Raw genomic sequence first — 17,956 nt, 5'->3', positions numbered from 1 at the left:
ACCACAACCATGGGGGTCATCAAGAAATGTAACATACACCAAGCAGCCAAAGAGCAGAAATGGAGGTAGGGGAGAAGCTAACCCCCTTTTAAAACCACTGTATTTATGCTTCTGGTTACCTCTCCAAGATTTAAAAGCCTCGGGAAGCCAAAGGTCCGTTACAAAGCCTTCTTCAGGGGGTTTTGCTGGGTTTTATTCAGGATTTCGGGCTTTGCTCTGTAGACGTGACCCGCAGTAACATCCCGAACAGCTTTTCTCAGCCGGCCGCACTCAAGGAGAACCCCCCCCTCACAGGATCCGCCACGGCTCCTCCGCACCATCCCCTCAGGACCCGGGACTTTGCTCTCCCGTCCCGTCCCCTCAGGCCCGGCGGGGCTTTATTCACCCTTAAAACGGAACGCCTCGGCGCCTCAGCCCAACGGCCGGCACGGGGCTGCCTCCGCGCGCGCCGCCGCTACCGGCGGGGGGGGGGGAGGGGTGGGGTGCGTGCGCGCGCGTGCGCGCGTGTGTGTGGCGAGGGAGCGCGCGCCCCCGCGCTTGCGCCCGGCCCGCGCCGGTCTCTCCCCTTCCCCAGCCAATGGCGCGCGGCCGTGGCGGGAGGTGTGTGCGCCACGAGCTCACTTCCGGTACCTGTCACCCTGCCGCCCGGAGTCAGTCAGGCGCAGGACCCGGGTACTTCTCCCCTCCCCTCCCCTCCGCTCCCCTCCCCTCACCGCCCCCCGCCCCGCCGGCCCTGACAGCGCCGGGCGGCTGTTGCCCCCCGTGGCCGAGGCTGGCGGCGAGTAGAGCTCGGCGCCCCGCGGGGCCGACGGCGGAGCGCAGCCGGGGACGCGGCGGTGCTTGCCCGACCCGGACCCGGACCCGGACCCGCTGCGCCCACGGGCGCCGAGCGGCCTCCCCGCCTGCCCGCGGGCCGGCAGTAATGCACGGTATTGCCTCAGGGGAGACCCGACCCCCGTCCCCTGCGGTGCGGAGGCTGCCTGTGTCCCGGCCGGGGACCGAGGCGGGGGAAGGCGGTGGGAGCGCGGCCGGGTGATGCCCCCGCCTCGCTAACGCGGTGGCGGCTTTCCTAACGACCTGTCCTTTTTCCTTCTCTCCTCCCCCTCCCTTTCTATTTATTTTTTTATTATTTATTTATCTATTTATCTCGTCGCCGCGTTTTGAAGCCCTCTGCGAAACTCCGGCGGTGGCAAAGGCGAGGAGAAGGAGTTAGCCGGCCTGGGGAGATGCTGTAGCTGTTCCTGCTGCTGCCCTCGGGCTTCGCGCCAGCTGCCCCGCCGTCCGGGGACCGCGGTGGGCGGCAGCCCGGGGTCAGAGGGGCTGAAGGACGAGCGAGAGCCGGCCCTGGCGGAGGCTGGCGTTTGTAGGTAAAGAGCGATCTTGGAAACCTTGTGGGGAGACCTCAGGGTGCTGGGGGGGGGTGGTGGTGGGGGGAACAGAGGAGAAGTCGGTGTCCTGTCAGGTAAGGTGCCGTTTTGCAGCTGTCATGTCTCTTAAACGCAGTGAATTGTCCTTAACCTGGTTTGAGAAAGGAACCTGGGCGCCTGGCAGAAAGTACGTGCTTGGAGGTTATCTTTATTGGCTTGGCTTGGTCAGGCAGGTTGTGCTTTTACCAGTCGGTTGGTCAGAGGAGAGTCCTGTATCCTTGGAGTGAGGAGTGGGTCAGTGGGAGCTCCCCCTGTGTTTGCTTTTGTGGTTTGATGAGAAAAACGTGTTCTTGATTGCCCATCCCTACGGGGCTGTCCAAAAGCAAGTGAAAAAGAGAGCATTCAAAAAGTAATGGGAAGGAGTGCTAAAAGGTACTGCCTTGTATTCCTGTTAAGATCAGCATAGCCTCACTGACACAAGTAGCTGTTCCTAAGCTCTCCGATGGAAGAAGTGTGAGTACAGGATTCGTCAGACAGGATTATCTGCAATAATGATGTTTGGCACTTTGGTGGCATTGGAAGCCTTAGTAGTACTGCACGAATAAAGACGTTGCATAAGTTTTGTTGGGAAGGAAAGTTTTAATCAAACTGTACATGTATTATAGAACGTGCACAGACTTTCTTGTTGGCATCTAGCACTGATTACTGGGTTGAAATCCGCGTGGTCTTTGCAGGTAGCAAAACTGATACGCTATAAAAATTGTTTCCTTCATAAATTCAGAATCACTGGCTCAATATTGAGGCTACCTGGTCTCATGCTGAAACCAACGGCAGTTGTGGTGCATGTGATGTGGTCACAAGTCTACTCAAAGCTAAACCAGTATCATAACCTTTGTTATTTGGCATGAGCTATCAAGCAGCCATTGGCTCTTAGTTACTTGTAGTGGCAACTTTTTTGGATTTTAAGTAGGGCAATGCAGTGTTTCAGAAGGATGAGAGTGTGCGCAGACCTTATCAGAGTTTTGTAGAACTGCGTAGCCAGCACTCTCCCTTTCTTTTCCCATGTTTGGAAGGAACACTTGGCATAGTCCAAAAAAAAGTTCTTATCAATCTGCTGATGCCTTATATTGACTGTCATCCTCTACAATCAGGTGGCATAGGGAGTTTTGGCTACCTATTACAAACCCGTACGTCCTGAAAACCTTGTGGTTTTCTCACTTGCTTTTCAGTCATTCTTTAATGTCTTCATTTTCTATTCATACCCAGCAATACTGTAGTCTTCTTAAAGGGCATTATGAATTTTAAACCATGGAGAAAGGGTTGCATTTCAGTTGTGATTTTGTGCTGTTATGCTTTTAATATGTGTTGAGTGTTATAAAAATATTAGAGAAGATAATGACCTACAGGAGAGTAGGTTACATGGCCTAGGATATTCATCTTGTTCTAGAAAATAGATTATAGTGCTCACTGTTGACCCAAAGTGGTCAAGGAGGGCAATGTAAATTTTCTTAGTATTTTTTTAGAAGCAGCTCTTACTTCAAAATTGCAAATAGCACTATTTTTCTCTTTACTTTGCATTAGCTTACCTGCTAAGATTTGAGTTCTGAGTTCTGTTTCTTTTGCACATGGCATATTTATTGCAAGGTGGAAAAAAGAGAACACCATACTTGTCTTGGAAAATAAATGAAATTGAATTCATATTTATTATAAGTACAAACATATTTTCTTACAGCATTTTTGAATTTTAACATTTTTAATTTAATCTGACAGCTTTTGCAAAATCTCTCTGAATCTTTAACTTGTTTGGATTTTAGTTGAGTGGACAGGGGAGTCAATCAAACCATTAGCTATGTATGCTTTTTTTTCTTTTAACAAGCCTTATAAAGTATATAAAAGTAAAGTCTCTACTTTGGGGGTATAAATGGTACTTAAAAGGCCAATTGCAAAAACATCTTGTGGCGCATGTGTGTATGCACCTTGCAAACTGTAACTGCTCTAACAGTTTGTTCACATAAAGACTCGGACATTTGGGAGAATGCTCTTTATGAGTAAAAATATTTTGCTTTATAAGAAATAATTAAAATGGCACAAGGCTTTCACTGTAGTGGTCTTAGTTGAGTGCTCTTGAATTTTTCTAGTATGAAGAGAAAAGATCAGAATGATACTGGCGTGTACCAGTTATATACCCTAGTTAGCTAGATGTCAGTGTAGTCCTGCTGTAAAACTAGGTGTTGTATTAAAAGCCTCAGTCATTAAAAAAATAATTATAGCCCAAGTGAAATGACAGTGTTTTTTTCTGAAGAAGCATAAAGAAATATGAAAAAACATTGTGTTACATGATATCAATATAAAATTAGAATAGTAAGCTTTGGGAAATTTGTTGATTTTTTTTAATTTTTTTTTTTTTTAAAGAAAGAATGTCAGCAGCTTTTTATTAATGAAGCATTACTTGTTATGGCCAATGTGCACATGAAATGGAAAGGAAAGAGAGTCCAGAAAAAAACTTCTGTTTCAACCTTGCAAGATGCAGCACGAAGTGGTGAGTACATACATGGACTGGGAGCTATCTTGGCATTGTTTTTGAACAACTAGATAAGAAAAAAACATTTGAAGCAGAATTTCTGTAAAGAGTGATTAATGTATAGGAATGTATATCTGGCAAGGAAAGAAATCTGAGCAAGTAGTGCCAACAAATAGTTGATAAATTGAAAATACTAGCTCAGTCAGGAGAAGAGAGTAAGTAAAATTTCCTCATGTTCTGATATCTATTGCTGTGTTAGACTTCCGCGTAAAAGTTGTATAAAGATGTTATTCAGCAGAATTCTGAATTCTTAATATTTTAGGAGTGCTCAGCATTTCACATTAAACATTGAACGACTTTTTATGAAGTAGAATGCTGAATATTCACCGAATGAAAAAGTACTTATCCAGTAAGGTTAGGCTCTAAATCATCACTATCCTCAGCATAAAACTAAAGTCTCTCAATCTTAAAGAGTGTGCTGTGTGGCATGTTTTAAAAACATTAAACTGATATGAGGAGATTGTTGTGTGACCAGATTGCATGTGGAATTGAGATGTTGCCAAATCTGATTCCACTTCCTCATACCAGTTCTCATAGTTTCTGCTTATGAAACAATATTTATTTATAAGTGCATTGCATGTGTCTTTTAAGTATCTAGGAAGTATAATTTCTGTGTCCAGTGAAGGGCTTCTTGTGTACAGATTAATACAAATTATAAAATACAATTAATTGGTATTCTAATCCTGACTGAGGCTTGAGTTGTTACGTGACTGGTTTATGTGGTTGTTTGCTGTGTTTTAAAATGCTGTAAGCATAAACTGTAGAAATTTTTTTTACTTTGCAGATTGAAAGATTAGAACTACCAAACAGGCATAATTTGTTCTGTGGTACTATATTCATCTAAATTTATTGTTTTAAGTTAAGTTGTGTCATGCCTGTGGAAACACTAACAGTACGGGATAGATTCGCAAGCATTTGGCAAATTACCTATCCCTTTCTAGAAATGCTGATATACTATCATGGCTTTTAAAAAATGTATAAACTAAGAAATTATTAATTTAATCTTTCCAAATAGTAAAAGAAACTTGTTCAAAGATGTGTCTGCCTTGAGGAACTCAGAGTAGTTAGCAGCTACTGAAGTTATAAGGTTCTTTGGCATTTGTTTCCAGGCAGCTGAAATACATGTGAAAGTGAGTTAGTCCAATATTTTTGTGTTTCATATTTTCGTATCTCATTAGTCTATATTCAGTTTGTTGATATGTATGTAAAAGGAAACCAGAGCTGCTGTTTGGTGTGCAAATTAACTGCTGGTTGAGTAACTTCTTACTCATCTATGAGTGTATAATATCCTGGAGCTGAGAGCGTTTATTGTTGTGAATAGTTCAGAGTTTGATGTGTTTTGCATGGAAGAATGGTACCACAATCCATCCTAATCTTACTTAGATTTAACAAAAACATGGATCATTTGAAACTATTATACAACCTGTGATTAAGTTTTGGAGGCAGGGCTTACTGTCTTGTTGTATGTATCCACGCATCCAGCACAGGTATGCTGTCTGAGTAAGTTCTGTTGTCTATCTGCATATAGACTTGTATTACCATTCATTTTTTGTTACGCAAATAAGAGCGCTACATGCCTGTTTTGTTTTAAATAATTATTTACTGGAAATGCTCGATACAACAATTCACAGAAGAAAGCACTGCATTTAAACCAGAATATAAATGTTTAGATGGTAAGAAAAGCTTTTGTTTATTTGCAAAATCTATTTGAAAATGAAGACTTGAATTACTGCTGACATTTCCTAGCCTCCTGTTAGTGTTACTGCTTCAGCAAGGAAGTTATAAAGTACATGGCATTGGAGTCATGGTGCAGGTTCATATTAAACAAAACCAAACCTTCTTGCATCTTTATTCAACATGTATGGAAAATGTTCCCTGGAGTAGTGAGGCTGAAGAATATAATACGGAACCATTTGGATTTGAAGGCGAGGAAGAGGGAGAAGGTGGGTGTTGCGTCAACAGGCTGCTTTGGAGACTCCTGGATTTATTAGCAGGCAGTGCTTGATGGCATTCTTTACAATAAGGCTGGTGAATACTCTATTACACTGGTTGATAAATTCACCCACTCTGATGTTAAAATAAAATAAAATTAATTGCAGCCAGCAGGTTGTAGTGAATATTGTTGGCTTATTGGCAATTTGCAGGGGAAGATTACAAGAACTATGCATTGCTAGCATAAAAATTATGTTTCTAATAGAGGCTGGAACTAGATTCTTGATGAAGGTTAGGAGTCCTAAGAATAATTTTAAAAAGTAGCCAATGCAAGTATGCACAGAATATTGGACACTGAAGTTTATTCAGTGAAGTTGAAAATGGTTAAGTGTGGGTTTTCAAATCTTTTTTCTTAGTCTGTAGGTAAATGTTCAGTTTGGAGCAAGTGTGCTGCATTGTGAGGGAGTTTTGAGTGGGTTTTTTGTCAGTGTAAGATGCTGTATGGATGTAGTTTCACTACGAGAGAGCTATGTAAACAGGAGAATGTTCTGTCTGTGGTTGTTTCTGACCAGTTGGTTGTTGGAAAATTTGCTCTGTGAGCGTAAGGTAGACTTAGGTTGTTATGCTGTATATATGTGAAATTTAAAAATGGTGTAATGTGTTTATTCATATTCCACATAGCTGCCCACAGAGAAGAGCACATAAGAAATCTGGACTGTTTTTTTTTTTTTTACCTCTGAAATTAATTCTTTTATATAAAATTTATTTATCCTTATCTACCTCAGGACAAAAGAGTGCTGTATGCAGTTAAGCAGGCCAGTCTGATTAGAAGCAAATCAGGTAGCAGCTTCAGTATATATGTAACTAAGAGACAAGCAGCACGGGATACTGCTTTTGAAAAAAGCAGCAGCTGTACATTTTGTGTACTGTGCTTCCGTAGAGAAGTAACTGTACATAAATAGGCTAATATTTTCAAACAGCTGTCAAACGTTCAACTTAAATGTATGTTTTGGGCACCTGATCTTCAGCATAGTGAGCTGCCATAATTCTAACTAAATTAACAAGGAGTTGCGTTTTCTCAAGATGATAAATTCTGTAATAAATCCCATGGAAATGTAATAGTGAATATCCTTTAAGCATATAGAATTGTTCAGTTTGCAGCTATCATGTTTTATTTCTCTTCTACGTGGCATGCGTGTGTATGTATAGATATATATATATATGAGTGAACACACAAATATGAAAAAAAAAAAAAATAGAATAGGGTGTCCCCTCTCTGTGTTGTTCCTGATAGCCCTGCAAATACAAGGCTTACAGCAAGAGGTGTGGTTACTCAGCATGGCCTGACCTGATCTAGCAATTGTTGTTAAAAGATCCGTCAGATTCCCTCTTCATGCTTCTTTCCTTTGCTATCATCCATGTGTTTCTACCTTTACTTTTTGCTGCCCCTTTAGTGAGTCTGTTCAGCTATCTCTAGCTGTGTTTTTCCTGTGTTACATTTCTACTGGCTTAATAAGCTGCATTGTTTCACTGAGGCTATGTCTACACTAGGGAATAAAATATACCGGGGACTGTTCTCTGGACCCGGAACAAAGTGGCAAGATTGCACACACCTAACAGTCTTCCCCCTGAAACAGCGTGGTCGCATCCAGACTACCAGTGGAGAGCAATTTGCTGCTCTGCATGTGCTGTGCCCTTAACTGTGCCTGTGCATTTGTCTGGGGGAGTGCCAAGTTGGTATGGGCCAAAATGGTGTCAGAGAGGACGCTGACAGCATGGCTCAAGCCGGTGCTCTGGCCCTGTTTTATTTACTATTACAGATGTGGCCAGAGAGGTCAGACAAGTGCGAGAGCCAGCACAGGCGGGATGGAGCTGTGTGGCTGGAAATGAAGAAGGGAGAGGGAAGGTGCAGGACTGACAATGTCAGGGAGCTACGGAAGGGGTATCCTTTTGATGTCAGGGAGCTATTAACATTACTTAAGCTGGCTTGCCTAACTGTACCCTTAATGAGTTATGTTATTTTGCAACCAACAACTTCAGTTTGGCTCAGCAGAGGGCTGCGAGTGCTGTCCCCCTATAATTGCTTTTTCAAAAGTCTGATTCAGTCAGCTAAAATGCCTTACAAAGTGAATTAAAACTGGTATATGAAAGTACATATATGACCTTTCAAACAGGTTTTCTTATCCTGGCTGTTTCATTGGGCTGTTGTTTTTCTTCCACCTTTCTGTAATTCAGGTCCTTCCTTAGTTAAAAGAAGTGGGGAGGAGAAGTGGGGTGCCAAGCAGGCAGCAATGGTGATACTATTGTTAATATGGGGCTGTTAAACAGGTAAGTAGACACCCTTCATGTCATATGAAGGATGAGCAGAGAGCTTAGATGTCAGGAAAATAATTGGTTATATTTTGACATTTTTTGATCATGCAGGAGTATGAGGCTTGTGATCTCTATATTGTAGCAAGTGGACTTGATTTAGAACTGTGAAGTCATGTGTCCCAAGTATATCCTCTATCTGACATGTCAGTAGCTTGGAAGTACAAGTACTTGATGTCCATTTGCCAAAAAATGTGGATTCATTGCATTCATACCTGTTGCCAAGACTCCTGTCAGCAATGCTAATTCAGTGTAAACTTTGTTTTTGTGATATGTTTATCGCAAAGAAAAACTTTTTAAGGTAAGAATTTCTAAATTACCAGAACAGAACTGAAGGCCTTTTTCTTAAAAAAACCAAACAAACGAACCAACAACAAAAAGTGAAAGAATTCTGTTTTGCATTCCACTCTGGGTACTCTGAGTTGTGGCATGCCATTAAATCAAAGTTAGTTTATTTTTAGCAGTTTTTATTTATTTAAATGTAATGGCTGAGCAACAAGAGCCTGTTAAAAAAAAATACACTGAAGAATAAGTAAACTACACAAATGCAGGTGCTGTTTATAGAAGACATTAGATTTTGTCTACTGGTAGAAGAGTATGAAAGCTAGCCCATTGGTATTACTCAGTTAATTTTCAAAAAAAAAAACCTTACAAGCAGAAGGGGCCTAAATCTGTAATATCTTGTTTGAGGGTCATTTTCTTTTATAGGATATAAACCCTTCTGTTAAGCTGAATTTAGGTTATCAAATACGTCTTGTTATTGTGTCTAGGCAAGGGAATAAAGTTTATCAGTGAAATAAACCCACTGAAAATACACAGTGATGGTGTTCTCTGCTAAGAAGGCGAATTCAGGCTTCTTGAATCTCTTCCAGAAACAGATGTAAATTCCACTGTAGCTTTTCAAATAGTGAATAATCATGGTCTGTTATGTTTGGTGATGAATCATGCAAGGGGTTGCAGATGGTGAGAAGAGTGCAGCTGTGCAGATACTAGAGGGGCGGAGATAGAAGACTAGAGGACCCGAGGGGATGAAGGAGGTGATTTGAGGATGGGTTGACATGGCTTGTGAAAGGGAAGGGTAGGACAGCTGAAAGAGTATGGAAGCTGAGTGTGCCAGAGTAAAGCCAAAACTGAAACGTGAGATTTGGGGATGGGGAGAATGATAGAGACTGAAAAGGAGGTATACTTGAGGCAGAAAGATATTTTTGATTGTTGTTGATCTTTGAAGCAAAAGTTGCAGCGTCAGATACCAAAGTAACTGGACTTTTGTCCCAAGCCAAAACAAGAAGGACACCAAGCTTACACGGGGAAGTTTAAGCTGTAAATGAAAAGTGAAAAGTAAAAGGCTTCATGTTCCTTTTAAAGGAATGCTGGTCATAAGTAGGAGAGCTATTGTAGTAACAGATACAGATGCAAAGTTGTGGGGATTTTATTTCAATTGTTCTGAGCAGGACCTGTGTAATGGAACCAGGGTGGCAAAATTTAGGGGTTGGCCGGGTAGAGAAGTTGTGTCTGACTAGGTGTTCTAAAAAGGGGGGATCGCAAGGCCTAGGTTACGGTTGAAGGGCAGGTAAGATTCAAGTGAAGATTTTCATGATCTTAAATCAATATGCTAAAAAGTCCAAACCATCTTTCAACTTTTTGCATTAAGTAATTTTAATTTAAGATATCTTTTTCTTTTTTCTCTCTCTTTTTAGATTAAAAGTATTGTTCCAAAACAATAGCTCTTTATTCAGGAAGAATGTTGCCATTAAGATGTTTGTAAGAACTAGTATTTTTGCCCACAGCTCAGAAATCCTCAGCCAAAGTGAATATTTAACCACTATTTCAAGGACAGCCAATTATCTTTTTCTTAATAAAGTATGTGATTAGGAGTCAAAGTGAGGGACTCTGGAAAACTGTAGAATACTCCAAGTACTGACATAACTTCAAGCATCCATTGCACTGTTTTTGTGTTCTACAAACCTTAGTAAATATAAACCAATATTGAAAGCGAGCATCCCCCACCCCACCCCCAAAAAGGGGGGCGGGGGGGGTGGGTGGGTGCAAAAGTTCAGATCTATCTTGGAAGAGAGTTATGCTCCAAAACTGCTATACTGGAAATCATTTTCAGGATTGTATTCTCATCTCTTTTAGTCTAGTTACCTGAGAAAGTCAGGTATATGCAGTATGGTGTGCTGTCCTCTTCCTCTACCTGTTAACTTTGAAACTGCAAGTCTTGTCAAATTTGACAGAGGTGTAGTGGTTGCAAAGGCATTAAAGTTCTGTAATTTTTATGAAAGTTGGTAACAAGAAAGAAGAAAAGAAAACACATTATTGACCCTACTGAGGAAATGATGCAATACGAATTCAACAATTATCTGTTCTGTTTGGCCTGTCAATTCCCAATCAGCATAGGAGCACTAGTGAGCCAGTTGCAACATGTAGCTCTGAACCAGCTACAGCATGTTTGCTGTTTGCATAGTCAGTAGTTCAGGGACGCTGTGTGGGGAGGGGGAACTGTAAGTGTAGTGACAAGAGGAAAGAGCAGGGCGACATGATAGGACAACATGGGGTGACAGTGGTATGAAAAATTTATGTCTTTGGGAGCAAATCAATAGAAGTCAAAGCTTTTTTTATTTCTTCTCCCCAAAGTTGCCCTTTTCCCAGTGTTTTAATGCTGGTAATAGTAAAAACCGATATGAATTCTACCTTTCAAATCTGAGTACTGTCACAACTTAATGCTGTCAAGCTTTTATGTTATTTAAACTCACAAAATTATATACAACTTCAAAAATTTCATTACCAGTCAACAAACTCAAAACTACTTGGTATCTGTAAAATATTAGATTATCTGGCAGAATAATAATATATTATTATTATATATAATATGTGGCCTTGACTTAGGCTGTATTCTGTTGAAGTATTTGTCACAGGAACATTTCTTTGCTCTTCTGTCAAAGAGTAAGCAAGGTTAAAATCAAACGGGAATAATAAATATGCTCACAGAACATAAGATTAGTTAATTGGTTTTTATCCTTCATTTTACTATAAATGTAAACTTAAGGCAGGTATTTTTATTCATAACACAGCAAGGAGTCTAAGTTCTAAAGAGTATTATGTTACTACCAGTCCTGCCAATAAGGAGTTATTGACAATATATACCAATTGCTATCACACATAAAGATCTGTGGCTATAAAACAAAAGAGATTCTTATATCTTGGTTTATAAGAACACATTTTAAGGTATCCATAGATATACATGAACCCTAAAGATTGTTGAAATATTATCAGGGTTTTAGAAAGCGCATCAAAGTCTTTGCTTGACTCTGTAAGTTAGTGACAATTGTTTTTTCTTTCTTTTCATAAATATAGTGTGTCTAAAATTTCACATTTGTTAGTAAGAGTTACTGGACAGCTTTGCTTGTAAAAGTTACGTCTTTCTGGATAGAATAGAACATATATGTTGTGGTGTGGGGTTTTTTTGGTTTTGTTTGGGGGGGGTTGTTTGTTTGTTTTGTTATGTTTTTTTTTTAACAAGCACGTGAGCAAGTAAAACTTCTGGGTTAGAGAGGTTTATGTAATAGCACAGTCAATATGTTTAATGGAAAATGGCCAAAAATTTTGCCTGGCACTGCCTCTGTATGTATTAGATTATAATTTTAATTGACAATTTTAGTTGCACAGATGTCTTTAATTTGTTACCCTCTGAAGTTTATTTTTACCATATGTAGTGAAAATGTACTCTGCAGGAGACTTAGCAAGGGGCTTACATTTTATTTACTTCAAAAATTGATTATATTGGAGATAATCATTTAGTCACCACACTAAAATGCAATTTGTATTTGCCTTTTACCCTCAGATATTTTTATTCTTCAACAAATGAAGTCTCTGTAGACTATCAGGGTATAGTTGGAAAATTGTTGAGAAGCCACTTTGCATAATCTGAGACGCCGTGATCACATGTGTAAGGAAACAATCACAACATTCCAATTTGGTCTTGAGGATCTGGTTTCCAGTGAGCAGCATGTTAGGACAGATGTGTAGGCTGTTTGTAAATGCTGTACACATCAGAATCAACTTTGACTTCACCACTCAAACTTATTTTTACATGTTATTTTTAGAAAAGAAATGGATAATGGTTTAAGACATCTGAAATATGTGCATGCAGTTCATAAGACATAGGTTTTGTGGAGCTTTTGGTTTATTCCTTTTTTAAAAATTCTCTTCCTTCTGGGCATACTGTGCAACCAGATTTAGCCTCAAACTGAGCACTGATTTCTGAAGTCAAGGTATCCCTAACTGTTAATCACTTCAAAATCTTGGCTTATGTAATTAGCTTGTCAGACATTTGTAGAGTATTGCAAAACTTAGAAGAAACAGGTGACTTCCAAATAAATGGGTAAGGAGTTTTGGGACACATGGGGAAAGTAAGAGAGCTTTGAGTTCATTACATAGTAATAAAAATATAGCAAATACTCAGATGACACATTTGTGTGAACGTGACCTTGGATCAAATAGCAAATACATAAATGTCATGTTTGTCCGAATGTGACCTTGCATTGGTTCAAATATCAATTATAAATCAAATCCTAGCTTTTAATGTACATATAAAGAAAACGTCCTCTTAAATGATGCATCAAATCTTTCTTTCTCAGTAGTTGTGGTCTTCACATCTAAGTGTTCAGCAAACACACAGAGCATCTGTGTGCTATACACTATATTGTTTTAGCTTCATTGCCTACAAGATACTGTCATGAATGATTTAGAATCTTTAAAAGTTTGAAGCACAAATTGCTATGGCTGCTATGATTAACATGTGTAATCATTTGAATGTTGCTCAAGTATGGAATAATTTGAGTGGAATATGACAGTGACTTGAAGAGATATAGACATTGAAACACACTGGATAAAGAGCAAAATGTGGAGATTCTTTGGAGAGAGGAAAAGAAAAAGGGAGAGTGTGTCGCAAGCGTAAAGGTATATATAATAGTGAAGTGGGGTTTTTATTAGAAGCTGTGGTGAACTGTATGTAGTACTTGTGGAGCTGTATTTGAACTTGAAAGAGAGCACGTATCAGAGAACCCAGAGTACTCTATAACATAGTGGTTGCTAAGATGTTGCCATGGCTTAGTTTCTTGCGGAAAAAAAATCCTATTGTTCTTTTGAATGTCTTGTTAATAAAATATACTTGCTTTATTGATCATGCCTCAAAAATACTGGATATTATTAACTCCAGTCTGAATATTTGCTTTGCATGCATTAATAACTAATGTAATAAATGGAATAAACCTCCCTCATACTGTTGTCCAGGCTGATTTCTTTTTTCAAATGTCATGTTAATAATAGTATGCTTATTCTATAGGTTAAGCTTGTAGTCTATTCTCAACCATTTGTCAGAGCTCATTATTTACTACAAAAGTGGAAACAGAGGCAGGATACATAGAGAAAGAAAAAAAAATTTACAAATTGCCAGTTTTTCAGGATTTCTAGGCATCTTGACAATAAAAGTTGAAGCAAGACTGAAGACTTTAACACAAAGTTTTCCACTTAAGTCTTTGACAGTGCTTGCTTGGTTTAGAGTCAGGAATCATCTAGACATCAGACTGGATTATAATGTAGTTTAAAAAAAAACCCCAGCCAAACAAACCCAGAACCGCAAAAAAACCCAAACGAAAAAAAAAAACCACAAACAAACCCAACAAAGAAAAGACCCCACTGAAAACACTTAAAGAAAATAGTAAAGTGAAGGAGAACATTGTAGGTTACCAATAAACCTAATATAATATTATATAGTTTGTTAACTAATATTACTGTTGACTGATACTGAAGTCCTGACTAGTCAACTCTTACAAGAATTTAAAGGATTCAGCAGACATAGATTTAAAAGAGGGATTTGAAAGCTTTACTTTGACATATAGGTACTTCTGACTTTTGCTTCAGTTCGGCTTTCATTAGAAAGAAATGCCGGTCTTCCTATTCCCAATTACAGAAACCACCAAAGTATTCAGTTTTTGGATATGAAAACTCACATTTAGAGGAGAAAAAAACAAACCAAAAAATCTCAATGTCATATTGGTATTCTATGCAGACTTGAATCTATTTGAGCTTGACATCAGTTCAAGCCAACAACCCAGTCTGCACTCTTTTTACTGAAATGAGGTAGGAAAAATAGATTTTTCTTTTATTAGCAGGACCTTGCTGCCAATTTGAGTAATGTCACATTCGATGCATCTGATGTCCATTTGTGTGGAAGAAAGCAAGCATGACTTCAGATAGATGTAAACTTGAGGTGATAGACCTGTAAGTCTTGTCTCTAGAGCCTGAAGGCAAAGGTTGCAAAACCTTTATGTCCCATTGCTGATGAAGTCAAATCTGGCTCCTGTTGTTAAAGGGGTTAGCAGTGGCTAATTTAAAGACAGGCTTCAGATCTCATTGTACTGATAATCTAGAACTGTGGTTACATCTTAAGTAAGTTGAGCTCTGTCTGCTAAAGGTTGAGTAGTCTAATGTTGTGGATCAAATATGATGAAATATATTTTCTGGTCTAATATAAAGTCAGTGTAAAAGTCATGTATGTAAGTGTTCTCAACTGAGTTCCTAGTTACCAAGTTCTTGAGGAGCTTGTTGAATTTAGAATTTCCCATTAGAAAGCCTTTTGATGCTAGAATGTTGTTTTATTCTTCACAAGCAGCTGAAGTCTTTCTTTGAGTTAGATTCTACTCTCAGCTTGAGTTTCCAACATTGAAATTATGATTTTATTTATTTAATTTATTTATTGGAGCATGTTGTTTCAACTCAAAGTAAATGCCTGTATCTTCCATTTACTGGATTTCTGTGGGAGTTTTACTGCTTGGAAGGATGATGAATAACTGTGGGATCTGCATGATCTCCCCAGCCTATATGACAGTTCCATGGCCCTGTCAAAAGATGATACCGCTTAATCTAATAGAGATGCTGTCTGATCTGTAGAGCAGTTTTCAGCTCTCATCAGAGACTTACGAGCCATGGCTGCTTTACTTCAGGCAATGCAAGTGCCTGGTTTAAAGGCCCAGCCTGTTGATAGAATCACTGGATTCTTCAGAGGCGATTCAGGCTGCACATAACACATGTATTTATTGGCTGGGCAGCACATGTATCCCTCTCCCCAACCACTTATTTCTGCTCCCTCCCTTGAGCAAGCACAAATATTTGTAAGGCTTTGCAGTGAACTGGATCAGAGAAATGATCTGATCGAAAAGTACCGCTTTTTAATTTGTAATCGTGGCCTCAAAGATCAGTCATGCCTCTGGAAAGTCCCATTGATTTCTGCTCAACCCAAACACGTAAGTGAGGTGCTTGACATTAGGTGAGATGAATACCCCTCTTACGTCTGTTTGGTGAAAATTAATTTCTGGTTTGTAATTTTTTTCTCCATTAGTAATTGCATCTGTTGTGTGAAAGTGAGAGGGTATGATATTTGGGATGAATAGTTTAATTACCTCTTGAATCGTTTTGTTGCTGTCCTGTTATTAGTTACTTCTTAAACAGTAATCTTGGCAAAACAATTTTTAGAACTATTTAGAGTATAATGAATGTGTTATGTAATTGAAAGAAAACATTGGAGGAAATCGTGAATATATAATCATGAAGGTATAGAAAGCAGCTGCATAGCTTTAAAGCAGAAATGATGCATTTAAAAGGGGGATGAGGGGCCCCATTCAGGGACATTTATCTTTCTTTAATATATTCTAGGCAATGAGACTCCACTTCAGAGAGTCAGGACCCATGAAGTAGCTTCTACCCTGTGCCATTAAATCTTGGAAAGAAGCTAGAGGGAGATGCCAACAGGAATTGAAGCTGGCTCAGTAACTGCAAAGTAGTTGAATAATGACTGTTAGTGATTATGTCATTGTTCTCTGTATTTTTTTCAGTCTCTGCTTTCCCCCACTTCCTTGGGTGATAAGTTGCTTTTTTGCTGTCTTTTTCTGTCTGTTTCTATGTAGGGTCTGCCCAAATTTTCATAGCTGAGCAGTGTTAAGCAATCACTTCAATAAATATTTTGGGCTTTTTGGTCTTTGTAGGTTGAGATATTGGTGGAAATGCTCGATTTTTAACTGTGTCTTTGTATATACTGCAATTATAAGCAATTCAAAATTCTCTTTCATAAGGAGATATGGTAGCATTTTGTCTAGCAATCCAAGATGACTTTGTAAGTCTTGCCTTTAACTGAGTGTTTTTATAATCATACAGATTGAGGTTTTAGATTTTTGCTTGGGAGGGACATAAATGTTAAACAGATGTTCTTAGAGGCTTGAATTTCTATTAATGCAGATTCTGCATTATGGCTACTTGGCACTTGAATAATATGTAAGGAACCTTTTGTGTTTACTATGGCTACCTCCTCTTTGACAACCCTTGTTTGTTTTCTCTACAGAATTTGTATCCTGATTTTATGCTTTTCTGTTGATAATACTCTTCTTGCCACATTACAGGTGTTGCTTATGTTTGTATCTCCTTACATATGTTTTTGCTTTTAAAAGTGATTTGCACCAAGAAAAGTGTGGATTTGTAACACTGACTTGTAAATTACATTTTTTAAATTTTATTAAGTCATTTCCTTATTTTTTCGAAGTAAAAGTAACTGAACAACTAACAAAACAGTGACATTCTAAGAACTGCGATTTTTGTTAAACTAGTGGGAACCTGCATGCGAAATATCATGTATATTGCATGGTACAAGAGTTTCTGGCAACATCACCATACCTTTCTATGCAGCTGGAAAATATCTGTTCTGCATATGCCACAAAATAAACTTAATTTTAAAATCTCGACACTTTGCCTAAATAAGCCACGTTGGCATTATCATTACATTTTCTTTGACTTGTGGTGGGCTAATAGGAGTTGGTGCTGCAACATAGAAGAGTCGTATATGCTCCTGACAGTCTGACAGAGTACATCTAGTTGAAGAATAGTTCTGCTTAGTGTTAATGTACATATAGTCTATTGCTTGTGTGGTACTGTTCCTGCCTGACCTGTCATTAATCAGCACTGCTCTTGTGTGCATCTTCTTACTGCTGACAGCATGTTAATTCATCTGGTTTAGTCCTGTCTTTGAAAGTACTTGCTTATGGTGTTGGCTAATTACTTGTATGGAAAAGTTGATAAAAATTGTTAATTTTCAATAAGAAAATCTTGCCCTTCCTCTCTCTTTTTGGATCATGTATTTTAAAATCCAACAGGACAGAAAGTCCTGGGACCAAAGAAATGCTGCTGCCTGGCTCAGTAAGTTCTGCTTGGGTTTGGCTGAGTAATGCAAAACCAAAAAAATATTCCCATATTGTTTTTACCACTTTTAATATCAACCAGCAAAATATTTGCAGTGTTTCAAAGCTTTATCCAACTCTTCCCATGTGAGATCAGAAGTGTTGTTAATCTCTGCATCTTCTGATGCAATTAGAGAACTGTGTTCAGGGAAGGGAAGTAAAACTCATCATGGTCCCCACTTTCTGAAGCCAGTGGACTTGCCTCTGTGGCCTTTATTCTTCCTTCGGGAAATTCTCTAGTGTTCCTCCAGTGCTGCAAGTACTTATGGATCAGAGAAACAGGATTGTCTTTTCTCCCTTTTTGCTTAGACAAGAATGTTCTTCCTTTTTGACAAACCAATAAATTAACAGCTTTTTTCCTGCTGCGGACTAATACAAGCAAAGTTGCCTTACAAGCTGTGTAATTCCACTTCTGTTTAATG

At 39.1% G+C, this 17,956-nt stretch overlaps 1 protein-coding gene across 4 annotated transcripts in view; it reads left to right on the top strand.

The window, feature by feature from the left end:
* Positions 1 to 604: 604 nt before the first annotated feature.
* The window catches only part of PPARA (peroxisome proliferator activated receptor alpha), a 37,498-nt gene continuing 20,146 nt past the window's right edge, over positions 605 to 17,956 (top strand). The window contains exons 1-3 of one of the 4 annotated variants that reach the window (XM_075051789.1): positions 605 to 672; positions 1,167 to 1,367; positions 3,780 to 3,906. The gene's annotated coding sequence lies outside the window, so the exon portion shown is untranslated. Of the gene's footprint in view, positions 673 to 735; positions 930 to 1,166; positions 1,368 to 3,779; positions 3,907 to 17,956 lie in introns of those variants that run through there. The other 3 variants (XM_075051790.1, XM_075051791.1, XM_075051788.1) reach the window with 3 other exon arrangements.

Source organism: Buteo buteo, chromosome 19, assembly GCF_964188355.1.
Source record: "Buteo buteo chromosome 19, bButBut1.hap1.1, whole genome shotgun sequence".
Lineage (NCBI taxonomy): Eukaryota > Metazoa > Chordata > Aves > Accipitriformes > Accipitridae > Buteo > Buteo buteo.
The sequence above is the reverse complement of the archived record's forward strand: the minus strand, read 5'-3'. Positions and strand labels throughout refer to the sequence as shown.